The sequence below is a fragment of the Cupressus sempervirens genome, chromosome 6, assembly GCF_028749045.1.
Source record: "Cupressus sempervirens isolate cs-2001-9-10 chromosome 6, ASM2874904v1, whole genome shotgun sequence".
Classification (NCBI taxonomy): domain Eukaryota; kingdom Viridiplantae; phylum Streptophyta; class Pinopsida; order Cupressales; family Cupressaceae; genus Cupressus; species Cupressus sempervirens.
In genome coordinates, this window is record NC_143123.1 from 698,568,135 (window position 1) to 698,579,011 (window position 10,877).

Here is a 10,877-nt window from a genome sequence, read left to right on the forward strand (position 1 = left end):
TATTTTTAAGTACATTTTAAGGCTTGAGGAGGTTCATTCCATAACTAACGATGGGTGAAATCAGGGAAAAAGTTCTGCTTAAGCCTGTTATGCTGCTCAAATTTCTATAAAAATGTCCACTTTCAGATTTATTAATAATAGGTGAAGCTGTGAAGCTTTTGGCACTATTTCTGGCATACCCGATTTGGGGTTTCTTGAGAAATTTGGTGGATCTTTGTGATATTAGTTGTTTGATCTTGAAAATCTGATTAGAGGCATGAAATATCATACAAAATCAGTAAAGGGACATTTCACATGACTTCTTAGTCCACACCATTCGCATTAAATATTTTTTTCTTTTGGCTACGTAAAGTGTTGATCTTTTGTTATTTGATTTATTATACTTTAAATTTTTATTTGAAATAAATTTTAATAATAGTGGTAAGCTATTTTTAGAAATGATTATGTAAATATTTTTTCAGATCATACTTCCATGTCTATCATCTGAATGAAAGAGAAATAAAAGGAAAGAATGCTAGATCATACAATGTGATCTAAAAGTTGATGGAAAAATCCTTACACGGTCTATTTCAAAAATAACAATTGAAAAATAAATTTTAATAATAAATGACTATAAGATTGTTATATTCTTATATACTTATTCCAAATATTTTTGTAAACTTTGATAAAATCTTCATTAAAATTACAATGCACGTTCAAAAATTGAATTTAATCAGACTATCCCTTTATACACAATCTATTCTTTATTTAAAAATATTTACTATTTTAATCAATGACATTCCATTTGTTTTCCTATAAATTTTCTTTAAAAATCTATATAAAAATATTAAATTGTATAAGCCTTTAAAGATATAGATCAAAAAAGTTTATCAAACTTATATTTTAATTATTATCGAAAATGATCATTGCTAAGATTGCTAACATAAAGCTGATGAATTCTTGCTAATTGTTCTTGTAAGAATCAAATTTCACTGACTTTTTTCCTAAGAAAAGCTTCACAACTAAATATTAGCAACATAACAAAGATAAATAGATAAAATACAATTTTTAGAGTTCTTTAATAGGATTAAAATGAGATTTAAGTTATTTGTAATAAGACAACTCATATTCAAGAAATGCAATCCTCTTAGCAAGAGCAGTTGCCTCTGGGACAAAAAATTGTGAGGAGAAAGGTGTCAAGATAAAGGGAAAAAAAATAATGAGTCCTAGCACCTAGATATTATCCATAAAATTGTTGTAGGGCATTGCCATATTATCATTGAAATTACCATGCTAGACATGTAAGTAAAATGTGGGAACATAGACAAGATATTATATATGCAATATGTTGAAGAAAATACCAGTCCTACTAAGTATATTATTGTATCCTACAAGCTACTGTCTATCTCACATGTCAGAAACACACTTATGTGGCTAACTCTATCAAAAATGCATGCCAAATTTGAAAGCACATGTGAGGCACTAGTATTGTTTTAACATTTCCAAGTGTCTAGTCAAGCCCTTTAATAAAATATAACATATAAATAATCTACTAGTAACATCAGAAAATGCTAAAAATTCTATCTTATCTTTTAAACTGTCAACAAAAATCCTAACGCTCCTTGAACATAACACACCCACTTTTAAGAAAGAGTTCATCTTTCTATTTTTCATCAAATTTTCTCAATATAAAATTAAAAATACTACTAGGAAAATTGAAAGCTGATAAAAAATAATTGAAATCTAGAAATTTGATTTAATAGGAATTTATCTCAGTCTATGGTATAAATGGGCTCTTTTTGCAATTTTTTCAGGTCCCAATACAACAATAAATGTGTAATAGCAAGTCAAAAACATTAATCCCCACCTACTAAACAAAGAAAAGTTATCTCTATTTGGACAACTCACAAATAATCATGTATAAAAAAATATGTTGGTCTCCACCTTCTAAAAAGAGAAAAATTACCTATGTTTGGACAACTCGCAAATAATCATGCCCAAAAAAAAATTATGTTGTTCTCTCTCTCCAATCAACTAATTATAGATTATACAATTGACTAGGCATGAATCAGAAGATCCAAATAGAAAACAAGGGCAATGAGGCCACATCAAAATTTTCATGGCTTTTACAATCCAAACTTTGTGCCAAAAAGTAACGGCAACCCATTTGTTCGACGTTTCTAGTTTTACGAATATCTGGAAAGAAAAAATAGAATAAGGGATGATGAGCAATATAGAACAATAAAGCTCAGCAAAATAGCAAACAATCCTCTATACAACCCTGCCTGCAACGCTATCCTTTTGGGAGCACATGTCAACCTGCAAAGCCCTCCAAGTTTGAAGTTTGGTCTTAATATAACATGAATTGAGATTGGATGTGAAGGGAAACCAAGAAAGAATAATATTGATATATATGTCATCTATACATTTGGAATTTGTAGCAAAGATAGCTGAATACAATTTTCACAAGTTTTATGTAACTATTCAATTGGGGTCATTTCACAGATGTTTGGAGAATAATTGGTATTGTCAACTTCCTAATGAAATCTATAAGGTAAACATGGACATTTCTAAATTTTACATTGCTTAAATTCAATTATGACACTTTTTTCACTTTTTCATAGCCATTTTCCCATGCACCAATTTTAGTGATTCCTTTTCATCTTACAAATTGCTCAAAGTTTCTTCAGTCAATTTAAACATTCACTTTTAAAAGTAGTTCCAAAATTAACTAAACTTTCATTAAAACTGCCCGTGGATTAAACTCATTCAAAACATTCCAAAATTACTTGATATAGAGGTCCATATAAAAAAAAACTACAACATCAACGAAATTTTAGGTAGAAAAAGAAAATTCAATAAAAAATCACCAACCCATAGAGAATTAACTAAGCGTGAAGTCAAAATTCAGCAAAACTGGTTCCATCAAATACTCAACATAAGCAAAAATAAAATAAAAAATTATATGAAGTTGCATATAAAAAAAAAAAATTCAACAGAATTTCTCTAGAAACATGAATTTGTGCAAGGAAAAAAGTCTCAGTTGTCATCAATCTTTAAAATATCTCACCAAATGCAAAGAATCCTTTAATACAAGCTTCGCTAATCCACACCAAGTAAATTTTGCAGAAAAGAAATGAAGATCTGAATCTCCATATTAAAATAACACAATTTAAGATACGACAAACAAGTCATAGAGAAACCAATTTAGCGAGTAATAATTTACATTTCGGATTAGATAAAACTGGTGATTGTCTAATGAACACATGAAATTCCTCAACCCTAGCTAGTATTTTTGCAGCAAAACCATCTTAATGTCTGGTTAGTCCAGCGAAAAATTGTAGAAATATTTTTTTCCAGGTATAAATTTCTTCTTGTCTTTTCAGTTGAATTTGACAAGTTTCACCAGATATGGATGAACAAAGATAAAATGTTGCATGCTGAAAGATATTAGCCATCTGTAATAGCCTCATCTGTAGCAGCCTATTATTTGAGTGAGTCACGTGAAGCTCATGTAACAAGACACATAAAATTTCTAGAGAAAGACACATCTCTTGTCCCTGCTAGTTATCCTAACTCTATTTTTGTTCAATTTTTGAGTCTAGAAAACAAAAAGACCACCGAGAAAAAGCAACATGCCCAATGAAAAAAGAGAAATTAAAATGCTCTAAATTGCGTATAATGAAATTTTTCATGCCAACTATGGGTTAAAATGAAGACTGAAGAACGTGCACAATTACCTAAGCAGAATGTAATGCCCCGCCAAGGGATCCAAAGAATTAACTTAGAATTTTCACTAAGTTTGGTAACATTTTTTTTTTTTTCCATGAATGTAAATACCACATATAACTTATTCGTAATAATGGAAGCAATAGCAATGTCCATCTAAAGAGTAAACATAACATATACAACAAATTACATTCTTTAAGATCCCTTAATGTGAATTACATACATGATTACAACATCCACATGAAATAATAATGATAAGTCCAATGTTCAATTATTACATTTCCAACTGCTCATTCATCCATTGTACATGTCACAGGGTATGAAGGCTTAAAAGTATATACATATGTAGAATAAGATACATCATCCTATTCTAATCCATGATACATCAAGGTAAAGATAATTACATGATACTCATGATACATCATCATAAAATTCATGTACATCCATCATAAATATCAACAAAATAATCTAAGTGCACGGTTCCTCCCAACCGTTAATAGAATCATTAGACCATTGTGGGCCCTAGCCATCCCTCCGTGCGTAACATCCCATATCACCGAAGAGATCATCGGTATTAACATAGTAGGAACGTCACTCCTAATAAATATAACATCATATGTAGAAAGTAATTTAACATGCAGATATAAGCATAAGATATCATCATCTAACATATGCTAATCATCAATGAAAGGATACATATCCACCATCACGAAGGACGCATCAACCACAATGTCTTAATGAATCTCAAATGATAAGAGTGGAAAATAAACTACCACCTGACCGCGTGGTACCTAAGTGGTCCACTCCCACCATGCTAAGGAGATAATCTCAAGTCCCAAACAGGCTATCAAAACCACATAGCACACGACTCTAAAGTTCAGGAATCCTAAAAGTATACTAACTCAAAGGTTCCAATCACAAAATAGACATCTACTTCCCAGAGGCACACAATGACATGGAGGAACCTACTATGCAACCGGGAAAGTGTCATCGCATTTATCTCGTACAAGTTACCCTGGCAGTTAGCTAAACTCCACAGGTCCATACAGATCTCATGCGGCCACTAGTATCCTTTCATACTAACAAGGCATACTATGGAATGCAAGGTCACAACCATGCATTCTCTCTACTCCCATCCTAGCCTATACAAGCACTCAAGGCATGGGAAAGAACCAAAACTCTTATCTTTTTAGGTTCATTCAGTTAGTATTAAGTGTGAATGTTATCACTTATTAAACCAACTTACAATGAATTATCCTGGCAGCCTCTTAGGGCACCGGCCCCCATTGCAAGCCACTTCTCGACACTACATGCAGATATCCTACCCTAATGCTCATGGTATCATAATCATAAAGAAAGTCCACAAAATCATCAAATATCCATAATAAGAATCAACAAATATCCATGGTTAAATCATCAAATATGCATAAAAGCATCAAATCTCCATGAGCAATCTCCATAGAAAATCATGACTACAACAGCTCTCTATTGGCAACTGAAGTATCACTCTTAATCAAAGTATCCATTGGTTTTCAATAACCAAAATATATCTCAAAATTAATCACCATATCCATTGGTTCTCAACAACAACCAAGAATGTCTCAAGTCATACTGATCGAAGACTCCAAAATGGTTAAGTCATACATGTCACAACATGACATCATCAAGAATAAATCCACATATTAGTCCCATCATGGCGACTAGAATATGTCCAAGGATAATTGATCGATGACCAAAAATAATGGTTAAGTCAAGTATCTCAAACATAAGAATTTCAACTATAACAATCAGTATTCACAACCAATACATAGAGCATTCCATCACATAATCATGGTTGGGTTTATAAAGATCAAGAAATAAAACATCATCATGACATCACAATCGCATAACCCCCAAGCCTCTGGTAGATGTCCTATACTGGTCAACACTAGTCAACCCAAAATCCCAAAACATTAACATAAGGAATACACAATGTAGACACATGTTTTGGTTTCACTAAGTTTCAAATTTAAATTCAAACACCAAGTCTCAGTTCAAGGTTCCAAGTTTAAAGGGACATATTGTACGTTTTTTTTTTTTTCTTCATGTGCTATTTTTGGAAGGATAAAAAGTTCTCTCTAAACTTTAATCTCCGATTATAACATGAAAAAATGTTTCCACCAACTTTAAATTTCCACATACTTTATACATTTTATAATCTTAACTATTAATTAATTCTTAACAGTTAAAGTTATAAAATTACAGAACTATTCATTATTATAAAAGATGAATTCATAAATCTTTTATCAACAATTTTAAATCATTTAATAACATATATATATATATATATATATACAAATTTGTATCACAGTATTTGTGTAAATAATGTATATATACAATATTTATGTATGCAGATTTCAAAAATCATATATACACAATATATTTTAATTCTCAAAATTTTCCTATAAACTTTTAACCCCCAAATTTATCCAATAATCTAATGGATTTTTGGTCACGAGTTTAAACCCTAGCCCCGTTATCTTATCAGATCTATGCATATAAAATTCTCAAATTACCTTATTTGCCTATATTGAGAATGTATGCAATAGAAACATGAAATTTCTCAGAAGACATAAGGAAGACACGAAGAAGACAGGGAATGCGTGATGCGAAAATAGCACAAGTAAAATCACAAGAATCTACCCAGATTTTGATGCTAATTCGCTCTTCCTCAGAAAACCCGCAGTTCAAGCTCCCTTCTTCAGAGTTCTCGAATCCTCTAATGCTTCAATTGTTCACCACGCTATCCATGCTACCCACGCTTTCCATGCTATGTCCAAGCTTCTAAGGAATGCCCGAATATAAAGAGCTCTCAGGATAACCCTAGAATGCTTCTAGAACCAGCTGGAAGAAATCGCCAACTAAGCATGGACCTATTTCCAACCTTTTTGATAAGCCCTAGGGTTGTAGACACCATGTGCTCAATTGATGCACTAACCCCCGTGTTGTTGACACATGAAAAATGGGGAACTGCATTAATTTCCAAGCAAGTTTATAATTCCAATTATTTTTAACTAATTTCCATTTATAACTCCCATTTTAATTTAATAACTTTTATTTTAATTTTTGTAACTTTTATTATTATTATTTGTCTATTAATTTATTGGTATTTTATAATTATTATTTATTTTAATTCTCAAATTTTCTTTTATTTCTCAATTAATTTCACCTTAATTATAATCAAAATATCAAAAATCATGATATTTAATTTTCTCAAATAATTAATTTATTAATTAAATCTATTTGTTATGACTTAATTAATAGAAAATTCACCATAGACCTTCATAACAAAATATGAAAACCCATCATAGGACAATTCACACAAAATCAGTCTAAAAGATTAAAAATCACGAAATATGTCATCCGACACATTCAGTGGGTGCTCAACTCTGATACTTGTCCCAACTCACTAGGACAAATGGTTTTAGGGTTTGGGATTTGGACTTGAGAATTTATCTCCCCTCTCTTATCATTGATATAGTATAATAGGGTACGCTCATCCTAGCAATTCAGGGAAGTCGATACCCGATACCTGCAACCTGCGAAAAAGCCATGCATGTACATGCTATGTATATATATAGTGCTAAGCTAAATAGGCAATGGTAGGAAGTGGTGCATCGTGTAGATCTTGACTAAGTAGGTGACTATGACTCCCTTCCTTAACCACATCAAAAATGCCATACAATAAGAAAACACGCACACCATACACATGCAAGTATGGGGTAAGTATCCATAATAAAATCCATGAAATAATAACCATCTAGCTAATCATCAACAATAACTAAAAAATATATAATGATCATCATACATACATGAAATGTAAAGTCTAAATGATCTCATCATATAATAACTGAATCCCTAACATAATGTCTGATAGTGTCAAAACAATACCACTAATCCATCTACATAGTACTAGTCCATCAAAGTGTGATAATAATAGCAATAATATGTCCAGAGAAGATGTGAACGAGGGTAGGCACTACATCCACCCCCCCTTGGATTAGGCTTACTCCTGGAAGCCTACAAACAAATAGGGATATAACTCCCTCAATCTAGTTGCATCCTCCCAAGTAGCTGAAGAATCATCAGTAGGGTCCCATTGGACCCTTACCTGCTCGATGGTTCGACCCCTGAGGGTCAACCCCCGCTGCTCCAGAATACGAACCGGCTCCAAAGCCAGCTATCCATCCTCTACCTGCAACGCATTCCAATCAAGAACATGCACAATATCAGGAATATACTGCTTAAGCACTGACACATGGAAAACATCATGAATGCGAGCTAGGCTGGGCGGTAGAGCAAGGCGGTAAGCAACCGGGCCAATCCTCTCTAGAATCTCAAATGGTCCCACAAAATGAGGCGCTAGCTTAGAACCCTTTCCGTAACGGATCAGACTCTTTCGCGAACGCACTCTCAAGAAAACCTTATTTCCCACTACAAACTGCTTATCAGTCCTATGAGCATCAGCATACTTCTTCTGTCTATCCTGTGCCGTATTCAAATGCTCGCGGATTCGCACCACCTATTGCTCCATATCACGAAGCATCTCAGGACCCAACAGAATGCGATCCTCAAGATTGTCCCAACTCAATGGTGTACGACAAGGACGACCATATAACGCCTGAAAAGGTGCCATGCCAATAGAACTGTGATACCCATTGTTGTAAGCAAACTCCACTAGATAGAGATAGTCCTCCCAATATGACTGCCTATCCATCACATACATTCGTAACATATCCTCCAAAACCTGATTCACCCTCTCTGTCTGACCATCAGTCTCTGGATGATATGCCGAACTGAAGTTTAACTGCGCTCCAAGCCCATGCTACAACGATGTCCAGAATGTAGATGTGAATACCGGATCCCTGTCAGAAATGATCTTTCTAGGAATACCATGTAATCTCACAATGTCACGCATGAACTCATTAGCTACAAAGGTTGCTGTGTAGGAAGAACTGATAGGTGAAAAATGCGCCACCTTAGTCAACCGATCAATAGTGACCATGATAGCATCATGACGACGAACTGTCATAGGTAATCCTACAATGAAATCCATGAAAATGATATCCCACTTCCAAGAAGGAATGAGATTTGGCTGCAAAAGTCCAGCCGGGTGCTGATGTTCTGCCTTGACTCTTTGACACTCAAGACACCTAGCCACAAAATCAGCAATGTCTCGCTTCATCCCAAACCAAAAGAACAAACGTCTCAAATCAGCATGCATCTTCTTGACACCTGGATGTGCTGAGTATGGTGTATGATGGGCTTTTGCTAGAATCAAGGTGCGAAGCTCATCCAGTAATGGCACATAAATCCTCCCAAAATGTCTCAAAAGACCATCTGACTCTCGAACGTAACCTGCAAACTTTCCTTCCAAGGGTCTTCCTAAATCTATCTCTCTGCACACTTCCTGATACCATGAATCCATAGGAAGTGCCTGAAGAATCTGACCCCTTAAATCGACACTAAGAGTCATCGATGTTACCACATGTCTTCTACGACTCAAAGCATCCACCACCACATTCTCCTTACCCTGAATGTACTTAACCTCAAAATCATACTCCCATAGAAACTCCATCCATCGTCTCTGTCGAGCATTCAAATTAGGCTGAGTAAAAATATACTAAAGACTGCGATGATCACTGTGTAACTCAAATCTATGCCCCAACAAGAAATGTCTCCATCTTGTCAAAGCATGAGCTATCGCTGCCAACTTAAGATCATGCGTAGGATAATTTAACTCATGATCCTTGAGCTTGCGTGATTCATATGCTATCACCCATCCATTCTGCATCAACGCTGCCCCAATCCCCTCAAGAGAAGCATCTGTACACACCATGAAATCTCCCTTTGGGTCTGGTACTGCTAATATCGGTGCACTAGTCCGAAGTTCTTTGAGCTTCTAAAATGCTTCCTCACATTTCTCTTTCCACACAAACTTCTTTCCTTTCCTCTGAAGAGAAGTGATAGGATGTGCTATCCTAGAGAATTTCTAGACAAATCTGCGATAATATCCTGCTAGGCCCATGAAACTACGAATCTTTGGCACGTTAGTCGATGTCGGCCAATCTATTATCACCTGAATCTTTGCAGGATCCACTAAAATACCATCACCTGAGATGACATGCCCTAAATATGGAATCTCCGATTTGAAGAATTCGCACTTGGCTGCATTAGCATAAAGTTGGTTGTCTCTCAAACACTGCAATACCAACCGCAGGTGTTCCTCATGCTCCTTCTGATTCTTGGAATATATCAATATATCATCAAGAAACACAAGTACGAATCTGTGAAGATATGATCAAAATACACCATTCATCAAACTCATGAACACCGATGGAGCGTTAGTCAACCCAAAAGGTACCACTTTGAACTCATAATGCCCATAGCAAGTTCGAAAAATGATCTTGTGAATATTAGCTTCCTTAATACGAAGCTGGTGGTATCCTGACTTAAGGTCAATCTTGGAGAAAATTGTGGCCCCCTTGATCTGATCGAATAAGTCATCAATCCTAGGCAAAGGATACCTGTTCTTAATAGTCACCTTGTTCAACTGTCTGTAGTCGATACAAAGGCGCAAGGAACCATCTTTCTTCTTCACAAAGAGCACTGGAGCTCCCCATGGTGATACACTAGGTCGAATGCTCCCTTTGGCCAGAAGTTCCTCTAACTGAAGACGTAGCTCTCCCAGTTCCTGTGTGGTCATGCGATAAGGAGCTTTAGAGATAGGCTCCGCTCCAGGAACTAGATCAATGCTAAAGTCGATATCCCTCTTTGGAGGCATGCCTGGAATCTCACTTGGAAAAACATCTGCGTACTCTTGCAAAATTGGGTGATCTAAAGTCTTCCTCACATGATCTTCTTCTTCAAGATCATTTACCATAATAGCAAATATTTGACATCCTTTACGGAAACTTCGCTTCATTTGCATAGCAGAAATAATCCACAGAGATATAGGCCTTGGTATCCCAACTATCTTCACATCATTCCCTTGGTCATCTTGGCACCTAATAACCTTCTTCCTACAATCTATACTGGCTTTATGAGTTCCAAGCCAATCCATGCCCAAAACCACATCGTAGGAAGCAAGGGGTATGACTCAAAAATCCACTACAGAAACAAAGCTTCCT